Below are 22,338 nucleotides of genomic sequence, written 5' to 3'. Positions count from 1 at the left end.
TTGCATGGAGATTTGAACTTAGTGTCCCAGGTCCTAGTCAGACATTTTAACCACAATGCCTCATCGATGATCATTCAGTTGAGAGGTTTACATACTGGAGAATTCTTCTTCCAAAGCTGGTATTTGCTTGGAGGGGAATTTCTCACTGGTACCAAAAGCATCCTATGCGTATTTCCAGTGAGCACATGGTGCCCTTTCTGCCCCACTTACTTGACAACCACGTCTGACATCCTTATTAAGAAGGATGTGAATTGCTTCCACCAAAAAGTTAATTTCATTTTTGATACAGGCAATCCATTTTGAGTACTGAATTCATGGGTACCTGATTCACCTATGATCACCTTAAAAAATAAAATAAAGATTGTGTGTTTGTGTATGTGTGTGAAAGCATGAGTTGGTCATCTCTGTGATTATCCCTGACTATATTCCAGACTATATATCTCATCAGCCCCAGCTAGCTTGGCCAGTGGTCAGGGATGATGGAAGGGGTGGTCCAGTAACATCTGGCAAGAACTGTGTTGGCTATCCCTGTCATACATGATGCTATTTGGCAAGCCTCTCAACCCGCACTCAGCAACCACAAGACAATTTTGAATCAGCACATCCCAATAGGTCCATTGTGGGTGGCACAGAAAGCTTTTTGAAATTTCTGATTCAGGAAGTTCTGACTATGTATACCCCCCCCCCCCAAACAAAACCCCACACTTGGAGCCACCATGTTCAGGATTCTGAAAATTGCATTCATAATCTTTGTAAGCCTTCCTAGGGCAGGTCCCCCCCCCCCCGCCTGTTTTTTGGCAGTTCTACAGTTTTACACAAACCTACAAAGGATGACTGCAAGCACAAAGTCCAGAGTAAACCTCTGAATTGCTCCATTATCTCCATTTTGAAAAACAAGTTTCAAGGTCAAACTGGTTTCCTGGAGTCCATTTCATCCTCAAGTTACACTACAATGCAACAATCGGGCAAAGACAGAATTAATAACATGTGAACATTAAAACCTGATGATTTCTGCACCTCCAGAAGTATTTAACAATCATAAAAATATGTTGAGGTGTGAACCTCAGTTGAATTAAAGCTAACATTTCAGAAAAAGACATTTCAATTATGGTCGGCTCTGGTTAAGGGGTTTAAATGAGGGATGCCTTGTCTTTTCCTTTTTCCAGCTTATTAATTTTTATTTTTATTTGACAGTTAACCTAATGCTAAGATAATACTGTGTAACTTTAATGCTGAAAATTGATATACAGCTATAGGCCAAGCTTTGTGATGGATGGGCTCTACCTTTGCACAAGAAGCCATACAATTTGATTACCATTGTTCATATTGAACCCAGGTGATGAATATTCTAAAGATTAATATTTGACTTAATAAATGCTTTTTTTGTTCCAATAAGTACAGTGCTGCTTTCTAAGTCAAAGATAGCCAAGAGAGCTAAAAAAGAAAAAAGGAAAAAAAGGAAACCCTGGGACATCCCATTTGGCCTAATCCCATCCTTCTCCCTTCTCCAGTATTTTGCCCCATTTTAACCAATGGGTCTTTTTTCACATCTTTCCTACCACCACCACCCAAACTTTGCTACCAATAATATACATTGTGGATTGTCTCTTATGCGGACAATCACTTCTGTGATCCAAGGACCCTTGGCTATTTCAACACAGAAAATGTAGATTCTCCATGCCTTCCCAGAGAACACCAGTTTCTCAACAGCAATATACTGAACACACGGTTCATTGCATCAGGTTATTTAGTCTTTATTATCTACACAAATATTCTTAATCATTTCCCCTCATACCCAGACTGCTTATTTCTTATTTATAGCTATAAATAAAAAAGCTGGTAAGATCATATTTTACCGACAGTTGTTCCAACGGCACCAGAGCCTTTCCAACATTACGAATCAGCATTCCTCTATTTCTATGCATGCTTTATTATAAAAGGGGTTTACCATAAATACTGGAGTTTGAATTCCACCCAAGTAATGCATTAATAGATACTAAACCATTAATAATTCTTGTACTTTTTTTCATAAATGGGCAAAGTCCAATAAATAAACGATAGCTCTTACATGTCAGAGCAGGGTTAACAAGTACCAAGGAGATTTCAAAGACAAACTACTTCCAGGGCCTGCCAGAATGAGAGATTCATAATGATGCCACAAATTCCAGGGGCCCATTTTTTACTGCCCACTGTGGCAAGTATCTGAAATTAAATGCTAAGCAGAAATTTGTCCCCGAGTTCTGACATGCAGTAGTTAAGGGTAAACAATCTCCAAAATTAAAAACAGATTCTTGATAATAAATCCCAGCGTGTATATCTTCATAACAGACAACTCTCCCTGTAAATCAAGAGCCTAATCCATCGCCACAGAAGCCCTTTTTTCATATTAGACCTGATGATTCACCTGAAATATTTCATCTGTCTCCACGCCTTAATGAATGTTCACAATTAATTCCAATAGGGGGGAAATATTTTACAAAATATTCCAAAGGAGATGACAGTATCTGGCATAGCTGTCATATAAGAAGCTTCAATCTAAGGGGACAGAATACTGATTTTTTTTTAATTTAAAAAAAACACAGGGTTTTTGCCTAGGCTACTCCAGCATGAGGTGGCCAAGTGCTGACTCTCTCAATTCAGACTGCAGGTGGCAATCAGTTTTGAAAGCTTCTGTATTTTAAAATGCTCCCTGAAAACAGAAAACGAAGAAGAGCTGACAATGGGCTGGGACAGAATCTTTCTCCTTGATGTGCTCACGTTCTGTTTGTGGGGAGCTTTTTATATGGAAGAATGTTCAAAACTGGAGCCTCCTACCTGTGGTCTGAAGTGGTGCACTCATTCTTATCTCCATTACCTGCATGAGGAGGTCAGGTCTCACCAAAAGTATGGACAATTTCTGGAGTAAACCCCTGAAGTCATACATGCCATCACAGGGCAGCCACAAACGTTTGTTCATCAGCCTGCCCCATTCTGTTAAACAGGGTGAAGAGTCTTATTTTAACTTGAAAATTGTGCACAAGTAGGAAAGTGCCGGGTGCTGTGTTGGCTCTCCAACCATACCTCCATGCCCTCTGTCACTTTTCTCCCAGCTTGGCTCACTTCCAGCACTGATGCCAGGCACAGCAAAACAAGTGCTTAGTTGGAACACAGTGAGATAAGGCATAACAACATTCATTCATTCATTCATACATTCATTCATACATACATTTAATTAATTAATTTGTATACCACCCTTCATCTAAAGATCTCAGTGCAGTTAACAGCATAAAAAGACAAAATACATAATCAAAACATATATAAGGGCATAAGAACAGCCTGCTGTATCAAGCCAATGGGCCATCCACTCAATTAGCCTGTTTTCACATTGGCCAGCCTGATGCCTGTAGGAAACCATAAAGCAGGAAGACCCAAGCACAAGAGAAGTCTCTCCTCCTGCAGTTCCCAGCAACTGGTATTCAGAAGAGTACTGCCTCTAACAATGGAGGCAGAAGCCATGGTCAAGAGCAACTGAATAAGACTTTCTGTTGGCAGGGTCACCTCTACATCCATGGTCAACAATAGAACATGATGGGCCACCTCCATCCGTTCTTTACTCTGGATGTACAACAAAGCCACCCATTCAAGTTGTGTCTGCATGTTTGTGACATTGAGTATTGAGGTCCATGTGGGTTGGGAGAGCAGGTTAAGTGAAGAGGAACCTGTATTAGAGGTTTTCCCTAGGGAAAGAAAAGTCAAATATGCTCTTTTGCCTGTGTAAGAGCTTGTGCAACTATTTGGTCCAGTAGGAGCACTAGAACTATGAATCCTTCCTATTCCAACATTGCATGAACTCTTCCACAATTATTTATACTATACTGTATCATTCTCACTATCCTGCTCAGAGTTCTTTAGATTCAATCTCAGAACAAGAACAAGATGACCAAGAATTCAGTGCAATGGATGGACAGCAGCTTACTGAACAGTTGCCTGTTTCCTGAGCCACATCCAAGAAAGCTCCTCCAGGAGGCAGTGATGGCCACCAAGTTGGGTGGCTTTAAAAGAGGATGAGACAAATTTCTGGAGGAGAGGGCTATCAATGGATACGAGCCATTATGATTATGCTCTACCTCCACAGTCGGAGGCAGCCGTGTTTCCAAGTACCAGATGCTGGAAGCCATGGGAAGGGAGAGTGCTCTTGTGCTCATATTCTGCTTGCTGATTTCCAATAGACATCTGGTTGGCCACTGTGAGAAGACGATGCTTCACTAGATGGGCTATTGGCCTAATCTAGCCAGCTATTCTTATGTTCTTGTGTTTAAACTGAATTCACTTCTTACCCAGAGTCTGGATCATGAGAGGGGTAGTTGGTTTTTGTCCGCAGCACATTTCCCTAATGGTGAAACCTTTGTGGTGTTTATCAGTGCACTTGGCCATCCCAAAGTATGAGCAAGAGCTTAAACCAAAAATCACATGAATTAAAAACTCAACATTTAAATGTGTGTGTGAGTGTGTGTGTGTGTGTGTGTGTGTGTGTGAGAAACATTGTAAGATTACTCACAAAACTTGAATTTGAAGATCCTTTCAAATGCATACATCATAAGGTTTCATTTCATGAATTTGAAGTTGTTCTGTTAGTTATCAGCTGGCCAAATTTAGCATTTTACATCTTTTGTGTCTGCTCAAATGTGTATGCAAAAAAGGTACACCGTTTGAGTATCAGTGAGAAGGGGGAAAAGTTAATATTAAGAATTTAAAAACTGTTATTGGAACCCCTTTTAAGCACACAGCTATTCTATACACTGGACACAATCCAGTCAAGGTAAAAATTTAACATCCCATTAGTTTCAATGAAATAGATTTCAGCACACACTTAACATTTTCATTATATAAATGGAACTTTAAAATGCTCATGTTTGGGCTAGACATCTCTCTCTCCCCCCCTCTCTCTCTCTCTCTGTGTGTGTGTGTGTGTTTGTTTGTTTAAATGGACAAGAGAAAAAGAAATTGTATTCTGCAGGCTTTATATTGCTGTGTAGCGGGTTAAAAATCTCAATAAATGCATTTACAGCATGGGAGCAATATTTTATATGAACGCTACACTTTCAAGTAATGACAAATACAACTGGAACATGAAGAACAATCTTGTCTCGGGCTCCTTAACAGATAATGACTTCAAGGTCATTCCATTAGTGATCACGGCAGCTTTTAAATGAAACACATATAACCCTAATCCAATTAATGAAAGTATCCTACATTTCTTATACATGCTAATCTTGAATGAATGCTTAAACCTTGGTCATTCACCAGAGCATGCATTATAAGTCAAAATGAGAGGAGCACAATAACATTAGAAGCAAGGCAGAAGGGATGGGGAGGTGAAAGGGAAAATGTGCTTAGCATTTTTAAGCTGCTTTCAGTTCCTTTGGTACCCCAATTTTGTGGATTTGTTTCAAAGTTAAATTCAATTTTTTTAAAAAATTGCAAAAGTAAATTAGAAAGAACACTTTCACTAGAAACCAAGTAGCTCCTTTTTTCTTTTTGTCACTTCTACTAAACATATACTCTTCGGTTTACCCTTCACCTCCATTTTCTTTTCTCCCTTTGCTGTCTCTTTGGCATTGAATTTTAGATCCTAAATTCCTCTTCTCACCTTTTGTACATACTCAGTCATATATCACACAACACCATTTGCTCATTCTTTCCCCCATTTATCACTTTTAATGATGCCTTGCTGCTCAAATTTTCCAAATACATTAAAAATTGTATACAATTTCACAGATTTTTTTTGTCCTTTTAAAAGTTACTCTAGTAGGAATTATCAACGACACTATATTGCAGTTGAAATGTCTTCTCTAGCCAGAGTACCAAATTTACAATTCTTATTACTCTGTAATACTTAAATGGAGAGAAAGGGGAGTTCTGGCATTTTGATCCATCAGGGTGGCCAGCTAAATTATATCTTCATTTATCTCCTGCATTAAAAATATACCCCGAATTTTAAATCTTTCGAACATTTGGTGTCTATGCAGTTACAACTTTTCTTCTTCACCTGCTGTTGTTAACCAGAAGTCCAAGGATGCCTTTGTGGCTCAGTGGTAGGGACTCATATTGTCCCAGCTGCTGAGAGAGCTATAGCAATTCTCACTGTAAGCTGAGAGAAGATGCTTGTTTGCTCCAGGCTCTGAGTCTTCCAAAAACCATTAACCATGTGGCATCATCAGGTCCACTAGCAGTACCCTGGATCTGAAGTGAATGGGACACCTGGAATGATATTACCCAAGAAGCCAACACTCAGGTTCAGTTTCCTTTCTATAAAATGGGGACAATAATGACCTTTACAGAGGTGGAAGGGGAACTGGTTAATCTGCCTGGTTAATCCTGAGTAGGTTGGCTATTTTCAAGACAGGATCCTTGCAGTCTGTTTTTTTCTGTAGCTAGGAAGTGCAGTAGGTTGATGATACTGCTCTGTTGAACATGTAAGGTCAGAATGCCCATTATTCATGATCCCTGGACAATTTCATATTGCTAGTCACAGGGGCAGATATTATACCTGAGCTGATGTTATGTATCTTCCATTCCTAGGGAAGGCTCTGAGACTAGAATGCACACAGTCCCAAAATAATTTAGAAAATAAACAACACTCCAAGACACAAATAGCCTTTCTATGTTCTCTTTTGCAGAAGCCTGTCAGTCAGGGCAGTGACAAATAGTAGTACGTGGTCTAACAGCAGGGTCATCCTATTCTGCCCATTCCTCCAAGTCAGAGAGACCCTTGTGCTCATCATCTTGATAGCATCTTCTTCTCACTATTTCTCTAACCCAGTGATTGAGCTTACACTGTCAAAACCTAGCATGACCCTTTGCCTGTGCGCTACCTCTTTTGCACCAAATATTGCTACAAGATTCGAAAGCTTGCCTTTAGAAATGGAACAAGACTGCCTACCCAAGAGGATGCTCCGTATTACATTCCGTGTTTCACTGTTGTTAACGTGCGAACACTGAGTGGCACTGTAGCTGTTTGCTTGCACGAAGAGGCAATGTGAGTACAAAAGGGCTGTAGGATGAGTGTTTAGCAAGGAGGTAAGGCTAAAGCTGCAGCCCTGCAGCTCCTTTGTTAGGTAACAGCTGAATGGAATTTGTGTCACTCAGAATTCTGGATTCCGCATCTACTAACCAAGGATGCCCAAGAGTCTATACCAATGGTGGGGAACCTCAGATCCAGAGGTCATATACAGCCTTCCAGGTCTCTCCTGTCTGGCCCCTGGGGCTCTCCTCACATCACACACCCTCCCCAGTCCATGCCTCATTAAGTCAGAGACACTAAACTTTCCAACATGGTTCATCTCAAAAATGCATCTCAATTCCCTGCAACTTTTTCTATTCAGCTATGTCAAAAACGAGTTGTCAGCTCAACACTTGTCTGAAACTCCAACCTCATACATAAGTAGGTGTGTTTGGGTTTTGTTGTAAACTAAATATACTGTTATGTCTTTTAAGCTCTTGGGATTGTTCGTTTTGCCTCTAGACTGAACGTACTGGTAATCTGCAAATCACTTCATAAATAGCAGCTTCCCCAAACATTTCAAAACAAAACGTTTCCATTTTGCATTCTTAATTATAGTGAAAGCTTAATATTTAGAACTATAGGACTCAGTTGCCAAGAAAGAGTTCTCTGTTTTCTTCCTTGGTATCTGTGGGAGGAGAAAGAAGCAGAACATTTTGGGGAAACGCTTGTTTGTACAGCATATGCTATGGAATTCATTGCCACAAGATGTGGTGAAGGCCACTAGCTTAGATGACTCTAAAAATGGATTAGACAAACTTATGGAGGAAAAGCCTACTAACGCCTTCGTATCATTTCAGGACCAGTAATGGAACAGTTAATGTTCCCCTCTATAACTTGTCTGGTATGGTTTAGTATCACAAGGTGAGGGCTCCGGATTGTTCTTTTTTGCTTGGCTTCTAGATAGATGTGCTTTCCTAGTATTATTGTCTATGTTTGAGTCTCTGCGACTGTTCACCTGTGAGTAGGACCTATGGAGACATGGAAGCCTGACTACCCCACTGACTAGTCAAGATGTCTATATACTACCTTCAGATTTAGACGGTATATGCCAGTGAAAGGCCAAGCTACTGCCTTCTTGCCCTGTAGGGTCAAAAATGCAGGAGAGGGGAGGAGCTTATCCTTCAAAAACATGAAGAAGGGTGGACTGGATGGGACAGAGAGTAACTTTTGTGGCATTAGTCTCTATTCATGTGTTGTTGTTTTTGTGATAGGCTAAATGAGGAATGTCACACTAGAATGCTACAATAGAATGGTTTCAACAATCAATCTATTCTCCCAGGGAACTCTGGGAATTGTAGCTGTGAGGGGAATACAGAGTTTCCAAACCATTCTCAAAACTTTTAACAAATGACAGATCCCAGGATTCATCGGCCTGATCCAGCAGGCTCTTCTTGGGGTTTTTTGATAACCTAGTCACCAGTGTTTTGGCCGGGAATGGGAGCAGAGTCCCTCAATTAAGCTTTTTGGGAAGGAGGGAGTCACTATAGCACCCAACTATAGGGAAGGGAAAGAATATGTTAGCCAAATTATTTGAGGACCAGCTGCATCTTCTCACTTTACTCATTTCAAGGCACCTGATTTTTGTTGTTGTTCCTTCTATATCTTTTCCTCAACTTTTCTTGTCTCTTCTTTCCTTCTTTCTCTGTTATTTCCCCTTCCCCTCTTTCTTCCTTCCTGTCCTGCCTGCCTGACTCTTTCAATTCTCATTTCCCCTTCCCTTTCTCCTGTTCTCATTCAGTTACAAAAAAGTTCAGAGAAGGGGCAGTCTGTTGGCTGCTTGTGTAGTATTCGGGGAGGGGGGAATCTTAAAATAAACCATGGCAGACTGTACATTCCTATAGCTTAGCAATATACTGTTTGTCTACAAAACCCTACCAGCATTAGGGTGAAGGCTCATGTAAGCAGCACCCTTGTCTTTTAGGTCCCTAGGGCACGTACAAGATTTGTGCCAACTCTACCTCTCTGTAACAAGCAATGCTCACCATAAAAATGCAACAGCTGTTCCCCTAAGGAGACCTACTTTGACAGTGGGCACTGCTGCATGTCTTCACAATTCGATCGCTAGCTGGCCTTCTGGGTGGGATGAATGCCAAGTGGCAGCCTGTGGCCAACAGTGTACACACATTAGCAATTCATCTATGGCAAATTATCATTGAATTAGGGCAAACAGTAAGCACCACAAAGGGATAAAATAGTACCTACTCTAGTTAGTCAGAGCTCCTCATCTCCCCCCTATGCACATCCACGTCCTTCCTCCACATAGAAGGCAAACCTCTCAAATGGAAGGGTGAGCTAACTCTTTTGGAGTAGCACATCAATTTCTGCCTGGGCAAAAAAATTAAAAATTATGCTGAAACGTTTCCCTTACACACAGCCTCCTATATTTCTTACTTAGACCTTCAAGGTATGCAACACAGAGCATTCTCACAAATGTAGGGCCTTGTGGAAGTGACAGTATGATGAAATGAACAGACGGAAACTGAGAGCAAGACTGGTTATGAAAAATCACTGGCTGGCCTACCATCTTCATTTTATTTAATTTCAGTGCTGGGCTAGTGCACATTTTAAAACATTAGGGGAAGCAGTAACCAAATACAAAAGGAAAACACAACCGCACACTGCAGAAGGGGAGGTGCATGCCTAGGACTGGATAATGTATTGAACGAGGCAGGAACAAGTAACACTCCTTGCTTTGTGGGCACGCTGCCTAGTTTAAACTGGTTAATAGGCCAGACTAAACACACAAGTACACACTTTGGCAGGCTCATACCCATCCTTTCGGCCTGCTTTTGTCACACTCAGGCACACAAGTCCACTTGTTTCAACGATGATGCCTTCTGATGTGTGGGGCAAACTCAAACCTGAGCTTCGTTTTTAGCAGCAGTGTTTAGTTTTTACTTAAAGCTTTTTACTACTAATAATTTTGACATCAATCTAAACCATAGTTTTAGTATGTCGATTTTTAAAAGCATTGTAAAGAAATATTTAATATGACATGATCAAGACTAGGTGAGTCTTGAGCTTAATTCCAACTCCCCTATCCTATGATGCCAACAAACTGTGGCTATCGACCACTATGGTTTCTTTGAAACTAGCCAGCTTGAAACCAACTCTCCTTTGAAGAAGGGAGGGATATGAATGTGTACAGTTAAGAAATTAAAAAATCAGCAAATAGCAATGTTGTGTAAGAGAACAGTATCAGTTGGAGGTGGTTTTACCTAAGTGAAAGCTAATCCCAAATGGTATTTTTTTTGTTCAGTTCTTAATTTAATACAAAATAATCCTCACAAAAAATCATCAGGTGAAAGCAGGCTAAAAATGTCAAATAAATAAATATCCACTATTAAGCCTATGTATACTCTGTGCCACAGCAGTTGAGTTCTGTGATTTGTATGATTCATGAATATTAAGCAATTTTGCATATAGCTTACTCCTTTTGCATGATAATATACTCTGCTTCTTCCACCTACACACACAATAGTGCGGCATTGTGGAACAGGGCTGGCCTGCCACCAAAGCAGTCCCTGGGCTGGGTCTTCACGTAACACACCTCTCCCTCCAGCTGGAAAGACTCAGAATGACCCTGCCTGATAGACTGACCAAAGGTAGGTGGGCTGGTGGGTGGGCTCACTCGGGGGGGGGGCAAACCTGACTGGGTCCCCAGGAGGACTTCATTGAGGTCTGCTCCCCAGGGATAAAAGTGGGTGTCCTCTGGACAGGGAACCACAGATCTATTTTGGATTTCCCACCCCCCCACCCCACCCTATTGCTGGTTTTTTATCACCCACTTCAGTAGGTAGGTTGGATCTGACCTTGCTATGAACAGTTGCCGTATTCGGTGTGAGGGAGGAAGTTTCCTGGCAGGTCTATAGGCAGACCTGGGGGATTTCACCTACCTCGTAGCAATCGTCACAACTTTGTTGAAGAAGGCATTGGGTAAAACCTAGTCAGAGCGGAGGTTGTAAGCCTCTGCCTGCGCCAGGGATTGGTAATATCCTGTTAAAGGGATCCAGGAAGAGGTGTTTCTGTCTGGACGCCCAGGTGGGGCTAGAGCCATAGCGCTCCTCCACACTCCTCGAGAGGTGGCTCCTATTTGATGTATGTCACAGGGCCTCCTTGACACTAGTTCGACCCCTTGGTTGATCATCCAGCAAATGGGTTGGTTGATATTGGTTGACCCAATGCCTATGCCAAGCCCCTTACATCTGTAATCAATAAAGCTGTGGCCTAATTCAAACCATATAATGTTGTCATGAGTGGTCTTTTGGACGGTGGTGCCCTGCGGGGCAGTGGTCTCACGGCATCTGGGCACGCAACTGCTATTCTGGGGGAAGAGCAAAAAGCCATCCTGCCCCTGTCCACAGAAAATCTCATTCAGTTGCTCTTGACCATGGCTTGTGTGATTCCACCTGGCATTTCCTACATATTTTGTAACTATAATTCTATTCCCAGTACCAAATCTTGTGCTTGCAAGGAATGACAAGCTGCATAGACGGACCATTATATTTTAATGTTTGGTTTCAATTAAATATAAAATGAAGTGGTGTGAAAAAAAAATTCATCAGAAAAGTTTTTCTATTGTGCTCTTTTGGGCCTCGTGTTTCCTGTTCATTCTTCCTCTTATTTTGGATGATGCAAGTAAAGTGTCAAACTCTGGGCACCAAAGAGTTAACTAATTTTCCATGAGTTGGCAAATGTTCAGTCAAAACCTGGCCAACTGCCTGTTGTTTACTGAAGCTAAGGAAGAAGCATCTGCAACATTACCAAAAGCATATTGTAAAAGGCAACACATGCAAATTAAACCTCTTGAGCTATGAGTAAATTGCTGGGAAAATTTATAACTCATTTAATAAAACCTGAAGTAAATACATTGCCTTGGCTCCCAGGGAGAACAAAATATTTCCCATGATTCTCTTTTCTCCCCACCACTGGAAAAAAAAATCCTGCAGCCAGACTGCTACAGTACTGAATTTATTATTAAACTAGTTTCATTGAAAGGAATTGTTCCTGCAATTGCATATTATTACAGAATATATACTTGAACTAGATTTAACGTACGTGTGTGTGTGTGTGTAAAGTAAGATATGTTAGAATAATTCTTATGTGGCCCTGAGCAGACTTAATGCGTATCTGTGATCTTTTTTTTTCTTTTTTTTCAACCATGGTCAAATGTTATACCTTAAAGCTTAAAGCATGATTCAGGATTGGCTATAAACTAGGATGTGAACCTAGGTAATTGTATAGCATAATTTTAATTAACTATGCTCAGTATCATGAACAAACCCAAGGTTACCAAACCGTATTTCATATGCCTCTCCAATCTCTCTTCTTGCTATGTGACAAGGTGGTGCAGCTTAAACACAACTTTTGAGGCCAGGGTTTATCTCAGTAAACTAAACCATGGCTTCACAGTTACATCTGAGTTTGTAGCCAGATTTAAGGCAGCGAAACATGGCTGGCTTCCTGGCCACCACCGAGTTTGGTAGGCCTTCAATTCTCCACTCAGGTGGGTCACCCTACCCTAGGTTGATGGGCCTTCTTACTGTGGTAGTGGCAAGGACAGAGAGGGCTGTTATAGTGAAAGCAGCAAGTAGGTGCTGCACTTAGAAAAAAGCTGATAGAGTCGGCAAATACGGTGTGTGACACCTGGCATTTTAATTCCCTCATGGTGCCTGTGAAGCTGTAACATAATGTTGTTCTTGAGGTGCAATACATTAAAGACCCGAGACACTGTGAAGAAATAAAAATGGTGGGTGCCAGCCACATCCACCTAGTCTCCAGAGATGGATAAAGGGAAAACCAATGGGCACATTTTTGGTTTGGTTTGGTTTTTTTGGTCACACACGGCTATTGTTGCCAATATGGAAATTTCTGGAAGCCAGATATAAGTACCAGTATTTATTATAGTTTCATGCTTAGTGTGTACAGAATGCTGAATGTTGTTGGAGCAGATCATAGTGGAAGTGAAATGGGGGGGTTTGGAAACCTGAATAGGAGTAATTTACAACATTTTGTTGCCAGCTCCACTTGCTCAGTTTAGATATCTGCAACAGGTAGATATTTAAAAGAATATTTAAAAACTTGCTTCAAGAAAACTTTGACTCAAATTTCTCCGTTAAAATTGTCTTTTATCTCCTTCTGTTACTTAAAATCTACTGGAGGAGAGGGAGAGAGGTTATCGCCCAGATGCAAAGGAAGAGGTAGGATGTCTATAACCCATAAAACATTTTGACTTCCTTAGTAGCAACTTATAATCTCTAAATTCTGATTCACTGAATCCTACATATACAAGTAAGGCAGAACATGATTCAGTCAAAGGTAAGTCTTGATACTTATCAGTTATTTCAATGGGAGCCTAAGAGCTGCTGCACACATCACATTTTTAAGTGTACATATAACTATATAATGCAAAAAGCTCTTTGAGATCTACTCAGAGAGACAGAAGCATCTATAGCTCCTTGTTGAATTCACACTCAGTGGCAAGCATTAGTCTGCTGCCATCATCTGTGTTATAGCCAACAGGTGTATGCTTAAAAATTTCCCCACTCAATGGGTCTTAAAAGTGCTTCTGTAATGGGATTGTGCCATGTTTTTCAAATGTCGCGTGTCAATAAGCACATAAGAGGCCTCTTATCTGTAGCACTGTTTTTCTTTAATCAATATAGTTCTGCACATAACATGTCTGAGATGCAACCCAAGCCATTTTCCAACAAAAGTTTGCACGTAATAGTAAAAATAGAAAATTATTATTTTAGACACAACGTTCAGCACCCTTTTCCTATTTCTCTTTTTTTGCCATCAATCACAACCATCGGAGTTCTGTGACTGATGTATGCTGACTGACAACAGAAAGAAAAATTTTGAGGCGTTAGTGAAATGACAGAGCTGTCATGGCTGCCTCAAAAATGAGAAAGAATAGATAACACTTTAGAAGGGTGGGAGCGGGAAGTCAAAGACAGACAGCACTGAAGTCCTGTTAGCAGAAGTGTTCAAAGTACCATCTGCCCTATTCTGAGTGGTTTGGCCTATCTGGCTGACATGGTTAAAGGAAACCAGTTTTTAAAACCTGAAATACATGAATAAACAATGCAAGTCAAAAAGTCCTTTTGAACTCTTCTAAATATGAGATTTTGTGACTTACGACTCACAGATTATTAAGGTTGTTTTTACTATTATCTTTACTACTACTACTACTACTACAGTTTTACAGTGGTACCTCTGGATGCGAATGGGATCCGTTCCAGAGCCCCGTTCGCATCCTGAGTAGAACATAACACGCGACTACGCGCCTGCGGGTCGTGTTTCGCTGCCTCTGCACATGCGCATGACGTCATTTTGAGCGTCCGCGCATGCGTGAGTGGTGAAACCCGGAAGTAACACGCTCCATTACTTCTTGGTCGCCACGGAGCGCAACCCAAAAATGCTTAACCTGAAGCTACTTCAACTCGAGGTATAACTACTATTGTAGGGCTATATACCATAAGTACAAGTAGGTGGATTTGGGGACTGGCAACATGGAGTGAGTCAGGAAGAAAGGCTGAGGATCCTGGACAGAGCCAGCAGCTTTACATAACCAGATGGGAAATTAATGGCCAGTTGTTCAGTCACTTGGCCTCTGCTGAGCTGGGGGCTGTAATATGACCCTATTGCCCTCTGTAGTAAGGATGCTGAAGTGCAAAATAGAATGAGTGGGCCACTCTGTTTCTGGTCACAATGGAGTACATAGGATAGCATCTGCAAAGCTTGGCTAGAAACTACACAGAGATTGCTGGTACTTTATATTCTACTGCCTATTCCTAGCTTCTGTTTTTTAATGCTTCAAAACTCTGCAAAATGCATTTGACCAACAACGGTGGGACGTAGAAAATGTGTGCACAGGCCCCAGGCCATAATGCCCCTGTGATTCCAGCTTTAAAATATGTGTTTCCATCCAGTCGGAAGTGATGGTAAGCCCTCTGCCACTTTCCATAGCGTAGGTCTCTCCCTCGACATTGTAAGAAGCAACAAAACAAACCAGAATTGTTAATATTGGTTTAATAATTTCTCCTTTTTTAAAAAAACATGCAGATGTTCTCTGTTAGGGATGAATTTTCTTTCATTTCCCAAGACAGCATAAAAGAAGCAGTCTTTTGGCTTCGCCCATAGGGCAAAGCATCTCCCCCAGTGGAACTCTGTTAGTAAAAATAAAGCAACTGAAACCCAGTCATAGAAATCAAATGGGAATGTTAAGCATAACAAATTGCAGTTTAAGTCCCAGCTCAAGTATTTTCCATAGAAACCTATGATAGATGCGTTTGCCAGACCAGGAAACCCCATCACAGCATGCAAAAATTCTCCTTTTTTGTTACAACCCACAAATTTCTACAGGATTGCTGATTGATGTAACCCTTGGATTAGAAATACACAACATGAAATAAAGTTCCCAGAGTGGAAAAAAGGAACTCCTTGATGAGACTGTTGAAAGAACGATAAAAGCTTCACTCAAGGACTCCACTTTAGTATCAGATTGTGGGAAACTTTCATTTAAACAGCCCAATGGAGTCCATTAGCCATCAATCTGCAGGCACTAAATAAACCCTTAACACCTCTTCTTAGAAACTGCAACATAATCATCCCGCCATCCTGCTGGAGTTACTGACAAAAAGAGCTGTTGAAGATTGGAGAAAGTTTATGGGGAGGGGGGAATTTTCCTCCCAATACAACTGCCCACAATAAAACCATGCAATTTTATTTCTTCAACAGCCAGTTTAGTAGGCACAAAACAAAGATACCGTCACTTCAAACAAACAAGACAATAAAGAGAGAGAGGATTGTTTCGGGGGGTGGGGTGTCTGTCATTTCACAAGATTATCGACCTGATATTCAACCGGATAGTACAACTTTGACTTTAAAACTGGAATTTGTTTTTAAACGTAAAGCTTGTCTACAAAGTGGCCTGATGAATGTACAGTGGTACCTCTGGTTACGTACATAATTTCTTCCGGAGGTCCGTTCTTAACCTGAAACTGTTCTTAACCTGAAGCACCACTTTAGCTAATGGGGCCTCCTCCTGCTGCCGTCACGTGATTTCTGTTCTGATCCTGAAGCAAAGTTCTTAACCCGAGGTACTATTTCTGGGTTAGCGGAGTCTGTAACCTGAAGCATCTGTAACCTGAAGCATATGTAACCCGAGGTACCGCTGTAATACTAAACTATGGCTAACGTTATGTGCACAAGCCTTGTGGTTTGTGCATACCCCTTTCGCTTTCTTCCTCCAGCATGGACACGGACACACCCACCCACCCAGAGTTTTTGTTTCCATTTTCAGTTAACTGAAGTTGTTATATCCAATTTGAGACAAACTGTGGATAGTGTTAACTATGATAAGGGAAACTACTTCAACCTGTGATTTACAATATTGGCTCATATCCCTAAACCATAACAGAATGTTAACATTAACCACAGTTCTTGGTTTGGATAAAACAACTAACTATGTACAGATAGGTAGCCGTGTTGGTCTGCCATAGTCAAAATAAAAAAATTTCCTTCCAGTAGCACCTTAAAGACCAACTAAGTTAGTTCTTGGTATGAGCTTTCGTGTGCATGCACACTTCTTCAGATATCTGAAGAGTCATTGTGCAGGAGTCATTGTGCTGGTTTCTTTTAGTGCACTGGGTTGGTTGAATGCAGCCCTCTGTTTGGATGTAACAGTAAACCACAGTTTAGTGTTACAAGTGTGAGACTGGGAAATCCTCAGGCATGCCCACACACTCCTCCTATGGCACAGCTACAAGAGAGGGGTTTAAAGCTTCTCCATATGTTTTCAGCTAACCATAGTTAGTTGTAATAAAAAATTTTCCTTCCAGTAGCACCTTAAAGACCAACTAAGTTAGTTCTTGGTATGAGCTTTCGTGTGCATGCACACTTCTTCAGATATCTGAAGAGTCATTGTGCAGGAGTCATTGTGCTGGTTTCTTTTAGTGCACTGGGTTGGTTGAATGCAGCCCTCTGTTTGGATGTAACAGTAAACCACAGTTTAGTGTTACAAGTGTGAGACTGGGAAATCCTCAGGCATGCCCACACACTCCTCCTATGGCACAGCTACAAGAGAGGGGTTTAAAGCTTCTCCATATGTTTTCAGCTAACCATAGTTAGTTGTAATAAAAAATTTTCCTTCCAGTAGCACCTTAAAGACCAACTAAGTTAGTTCTTGGTATGAGCTTTCGTGTGCATGCACACTTCTTCAGATATATTTCCCAGTCTCACACTTGTAACACTAAACTGTGGTTTACTGTTACATCCAAACAGAGGGCTGCATTCAACCAACCCAGTGCACTAAAAGAAACCAGCACAATGACTCCTGCTGGCGCAGTGGGGCTTCCACCCCTTTTACCCTTGTATTCCAGTTTCAAATATTCTATTAAATAAATGCACAATATGAAAGTGTACACCTAAAAATGTAAAGCATGTTATTGCAGATAGGTTTACAAACTATGGGATTATGTAGGTATTAAGTGCCACTGAAACTTAGAACCTGGTGACACAATAGCTTTATATTTTATTCCAACTGCCACAATTTTTAATCTTGTAAAAAAAAACTACTCGTTACCTTCCCATGAGTTTGGGCATTTGTTCAGTAATCCAGAATTAGACAAAGAAAAAGTACTTATCACTAATTAATATGGAGTGGTTTAGAAGAGGTAACAGTGGAACAACTAAGCATTGGGAATTGAATAATATACTCCTTTGCAACATATTTATGGTGGAAGCCATTAATGTCAGGAATATTTCACTCTTATTTATACACTTGTAATTTAGTTTTAATATGGGAGGCTATATTTTAATATGGAAGGCCCAAAAGCAGCCATTTGGGTTTCAAAAGAGTTATTAGATTAATAGAAAAGCAACCACAAGTGAAACTTAGAAGCCTGATGTAAAAAGGATAGATGAGAATAAATAGGTATTACTAACAGCAAGAAAGAAAATGAAGCTGAAAGATTCCTATAAGCAGGAAAATCTCTGACCACTTTGAAACAAAAATATTTTGAGGAAGGTGAAAAAACATAACAAAAAATGTGAGCACAACTAGTTAAGTGACAAAAGAAGATTATATTTATAAGAGAGATAAACAGTGGAGGTGTAGAGGGGTAGCCAAGACACCAGGAGCCACAGAAGTTGCCTTCTAGAAGTATATAATGAATTGTATCAGACAAAGAATCTGAATATCACATTTTCTTCTTCTTTAAGAGTGGCTCAGCAGGTTAAAGCTACATCACATGCTCATTAATGTTCAGAAAGCACTGGACCTAACACAAATCTTCAACACAAACCGACACATACATTTTTGCCAAGATGGCTCCATAGTGAAGTATAATAATACTAATAATAAATCTTTATATTTTAGTTCCATGATAGCTAAAATAGTTCAGCAGAATCTATGCTAAAAAGTATTTCCTCAGTCATGGGAAGAGGCCAAGAAAATGGCAATATGCAATAAAGGAAAAAATCTTCCAAACCCAATTCATAAAGACTAAATAGAACGATTGAGGTGAAAGTGCATTGCCCCCTGAAAAAATTATCCTCACTGGCAATTAATTTGTGACTCCTTGTGAAATGAAGTGACAATGTTTACCCACTTAGAATATAGGCAGGAAGCATTCTCTTCAATTTGATTTGGTTACATTATCACATAGCCAAATCCGATTAATTATTTGGTTCTATTTGGTGATATGATATAATGGTAGCTATAGATTCCTGGCAGAATTGTGTGGTCAGCAAGAGGAACCTTCTTTTAAAATAAATGGCACCAAAGCTGATACCAGGAGACGGAATGAAGTGTTGCAAAAATGTCTGTTTGGAACTCTTTTGGAAGAAAACTTCTATGCTCAGAAGATAAAAGGTTTTCTTTTGTGTGCTTAGAAGTTTCCTTCCTTTTTCTTTCAAAGGAATATTTTCTCTAGTACATTCAGTAGCTTCCTTTCCCCTGCAAGTGGTGCCTTCCTGCTTTTTCTGTTTTTGGAGTTCCTCTCAGTGGCTGCTCCCAGACTTTGGCACGTCCTCCTAGAGAAGCTAGACTGGATCCTTCCTTCTTGTCCTTTCACCGGCAGGTGAAGACTTTCTTCTTCCAACAAGCTATCGGCACTAACCACTTTTAATGAAAGGGCTGGTGTTATGCAGTTTTTATTGTAATTATTGGTATGTATATGATATGATATGATATGATATGATATGATAGCTTTAATGCTATCAATATTTAATTGTTTTTATTATTTTCTATGTTTTTAATTATTCTTATTTTTATCTGTAAGCTGCCTTGAGTCTCATCAAGAAAAAATGTGTGTGTGTATGTATGTATGTATGTATGAATGAATGAATAAATGAATAAATAAATAAATAAATAAATAAATAAATAAATACACCAGCAACAATAATTATATTTCAGGCTCCTCAAAACTCTTTTATGCGCCAAACATGTACACTCATGAAAACTCAAATCAAACTCTGCTTTTGCTTCATTTTAAATGTTGCTAAGGCCTTTGATTGTGTAGGATGGCTATAGTTATTTAAATGATAAACAGTTCTTTAGTAATGGGCTTTTAAAATTGGACTAAACTGATTTTTTGCTAACACAAAAGCCAGTCTAGCAACTAATTTCCCCCATATAGAATGATATAGACCTACAAGGTGTACAAGGCACAGGAACCCTTTATTTCAACTATTGCTCATTTTTTATATCATGCCAAACTATTCATGCTTTGGATACCATGCCATTAGGGCACGGCAGGCCGAAAAAACACCTACAACAGGGATTCAAACTGTAATTGAAGATGTTAAATTTGCTATATATGCTGATGACATAAAGTTATAATTACAAGACCAATCAATTCAGTAGCACAATTTCTGCAAATGATAGGCTAGTTCAGTCAAATTTCTAGCTGAATGACAAGTTAGTATCATAGCAATCCAGGCATAGGCAAACTCGGCCCTCCAGATGTTTTGGGACTACAACTCCCATCATCCCTGACCACTGGTCCCGTTAGCTAGGGATGATGGGAGTTGTAGTCCCAAAACATCTGGAGGGCCAAGTTTGCCTATGCTTGTAGTAATCAGTAGCTCAAAAAGCAAAGTAACAGCCCAATATAGATTAAAATGAACAACTAAACCCATACAACTATTGGGAATAAACTCAGTTGTTAAAATTCAGGTATTTAAAATACAATTATAAAAATTCAGGTATTCAAAATACAGTTATGAGTCTTTGGTAGAAGGAATTAAGAATTAAGTTTTTTTCCATTTCTTAATGATTATTTAAAAAATGTAACTAATATAAGCTTTATTGTTCTGCATTCCTTGCCATTCTAGCTTCCTTCTTTCACTTACCACTTAATTACTTTAATATTAGACCTGTGGGGAAACATTAAAATTTTAACAAAAACTAATCACCAATGTTAATTGGCACAAAAGAAAGGCCAAGGTTAGTTTTGGCACACCTAAATAAATAGCACAGTACAAATATGTTCAAAATTTGAAAATGCCAAGCTCCAAGAGCCTATTATTTATTTTAGGAACAGATGAAAGCAATACTTATTTGAAAGCCAGATACACACACGGTCTCATGCCTCGTTCTCACTGATGTGCAAACATGTGAGAGGGCTATACCACCTCAGACTGCAGGTCAGGGTCAGCATGAATTAAATGTTCCTCCACACAGTCCCATCTCCAGAAAAAAGCCACCACAAAGAAAACTATGGTGACAAGGAGCTAGCTAGCTATGACCCTGACATACTATTTTTCTGTTTTCATTTTGATAGCTTTCTAGAACTACTCAATAAAACTGATTGACAGAATGCTCAATCAAGATAGACAAGAGGGGTTGCTTCTCTATGCCATGTGTGATTAACTTGTGGAAATCACTGCCACATGAGATGATGGCTGTTAGCTTAATTTTTTTAAGGATTAGATAAATAGGTCTACCAAGAGCTATTAATCATGTTAGTTAAATGGATCCTCCGTATTCAGAAGCAGCAGGACTAGAAAAATATTGGTCTGATCCAGCAAGTCAATTCCTATGATAATCACTCATGGCTACCACAATATGTCCTTGGCTTTGGACTTTGCAAAAGGCACCCACACTGACAGCATATGCAGTCAAGGGACATGCTACACAGGATCCCCTTCACGGCAGCCCAAATTCTTTTAAATGTCTAGTATGGTTTAAACAAAACAAACAAAACCCAAATAGCTAATAAACAAAAACAAAAAAACACACATACACATAATATTACACATTCTTTACTCATCTATAGTCCCATCTCCTCAGGAAACAACCCATGCCAGACTCACCCTCTTTTTGCCGGATAACACAGAATTATGAGGAACATGTCTATACTACAGCTAATTGCAAAAGTATCTTCTTGTCTGACACTAAGGAAAGTTTCTAGAGTATAGTGGTACCTTAATCCGTTCCAGAAGTCCGTTCTTAAACCAAAACTGTCCTTAAACCGAGGAGCGCTTCCCCTAATGAGGCCTCCCACCGCTGGTGCCCTTCCACCGTTCAGATTCTGTTCTTAGACGGAGGTAAAGTTCTCAAACCAAGACACTATTTCCGGTTTTGTGGAGTTTGTAAACCAAATCGTTCTTAAACCGAACTGTTATTAAACCGAGGTACCACTATACTTTGTTAACCTATTAATACAGCACTTCAATCAATCAAGTCAAATTCCAGAATAACTGCTTCTTCCTTTGCTTCAGAGACAACAGCTTTGGACACCTTAATTTCCCAAACCAATACACTTCCTTGGCCAGGTTCAATTCATCCAGGCTTGGATATAATGAAACCCATACCAGCAAGCGGCAAACAGGGGGCATGTCTACAGTGTGAAATGGATTTGGATTAGGGCTGGAGGCAGGCAAGTGAACAATGTTTGTGGGTTATAAATAACTAAATAGTAGTACTAGTAGTAAAAGTGTTATTTACAGTTTGTATATTTACAGTGACTGCTATAATGGAAACATGCACCAATAGCATTTTGTTTTCCTGAGAACCAACATGCTTGAGGGTTATACAGTGGTACCTCGGGTTACAGACGCTTCACGTTACAGACTCCTCTAACGCAGAAATAATACCTCCGGTTAAGAACTTTGCTTCAGGATGAGAACAGATATCGCACGGCGGCAGCAGCAGGAGGCCCCATTAGCTAAAGTGGTACTTCAGGTTAAGAACAGTTTCAGGTTAAGAACGGACCTCCAGAACGAATTAAGTTCTTAACCCGAGGTGCCACTGTATAGATTGTTAGGATGTTACAAGGAAAACT

The 22,338-nt window shown here is 40.0% G+C and overlaps 1 protein-coding gene and 1 long non-coding RNA gene across 2 annotated transcripts in view; one reads left to right on the top strand and one right to left on the bottom strand.

The window, feature by feature from the left end:
* The window catches only part of LRMDA (leucine rich melanocyte differentiation associated), a 724,603-nt gene that overhangs the window by 360,580 nt on the left and 341,685 nt on the right, over window positions 1-22,338 (bottom strand).
* LOC310706701 overlaps window positions 7,168-22,338 on the top strand; it is a 24,724-nt gene continuing 9,553 nt past the window's right edge. The window contains exons 1-3 of the long non-coding RNA XR_014526088.1: window positions 7,168-7,427; window positions 7,843-7,906; window positions 10,527-10,650. This is a non-coding gene — a long non-coding RNA (uncharacterized lncRNA). The remainder of the gene's footprint in view (window positions 7,428-7,842; window positions 7,907-10,526; window positions 10,651-22,338) is intronic.

The sequence above is a fragment of the Podarcis liolepis genome, assembly GCF_965112155.1.
Source record: "Podarcis liolepis genome assembly, chromosome: 5".
NCBI classification, from domain to species: Eukaryota; Metazoa; Chordata; class Lepidosauria; order Squamata; family Lacertidae; genus Podarcis; species Podarcis liolepis.
This window is presented reverse-complemented; position numbering and strand designations above follow the sequence as displayed.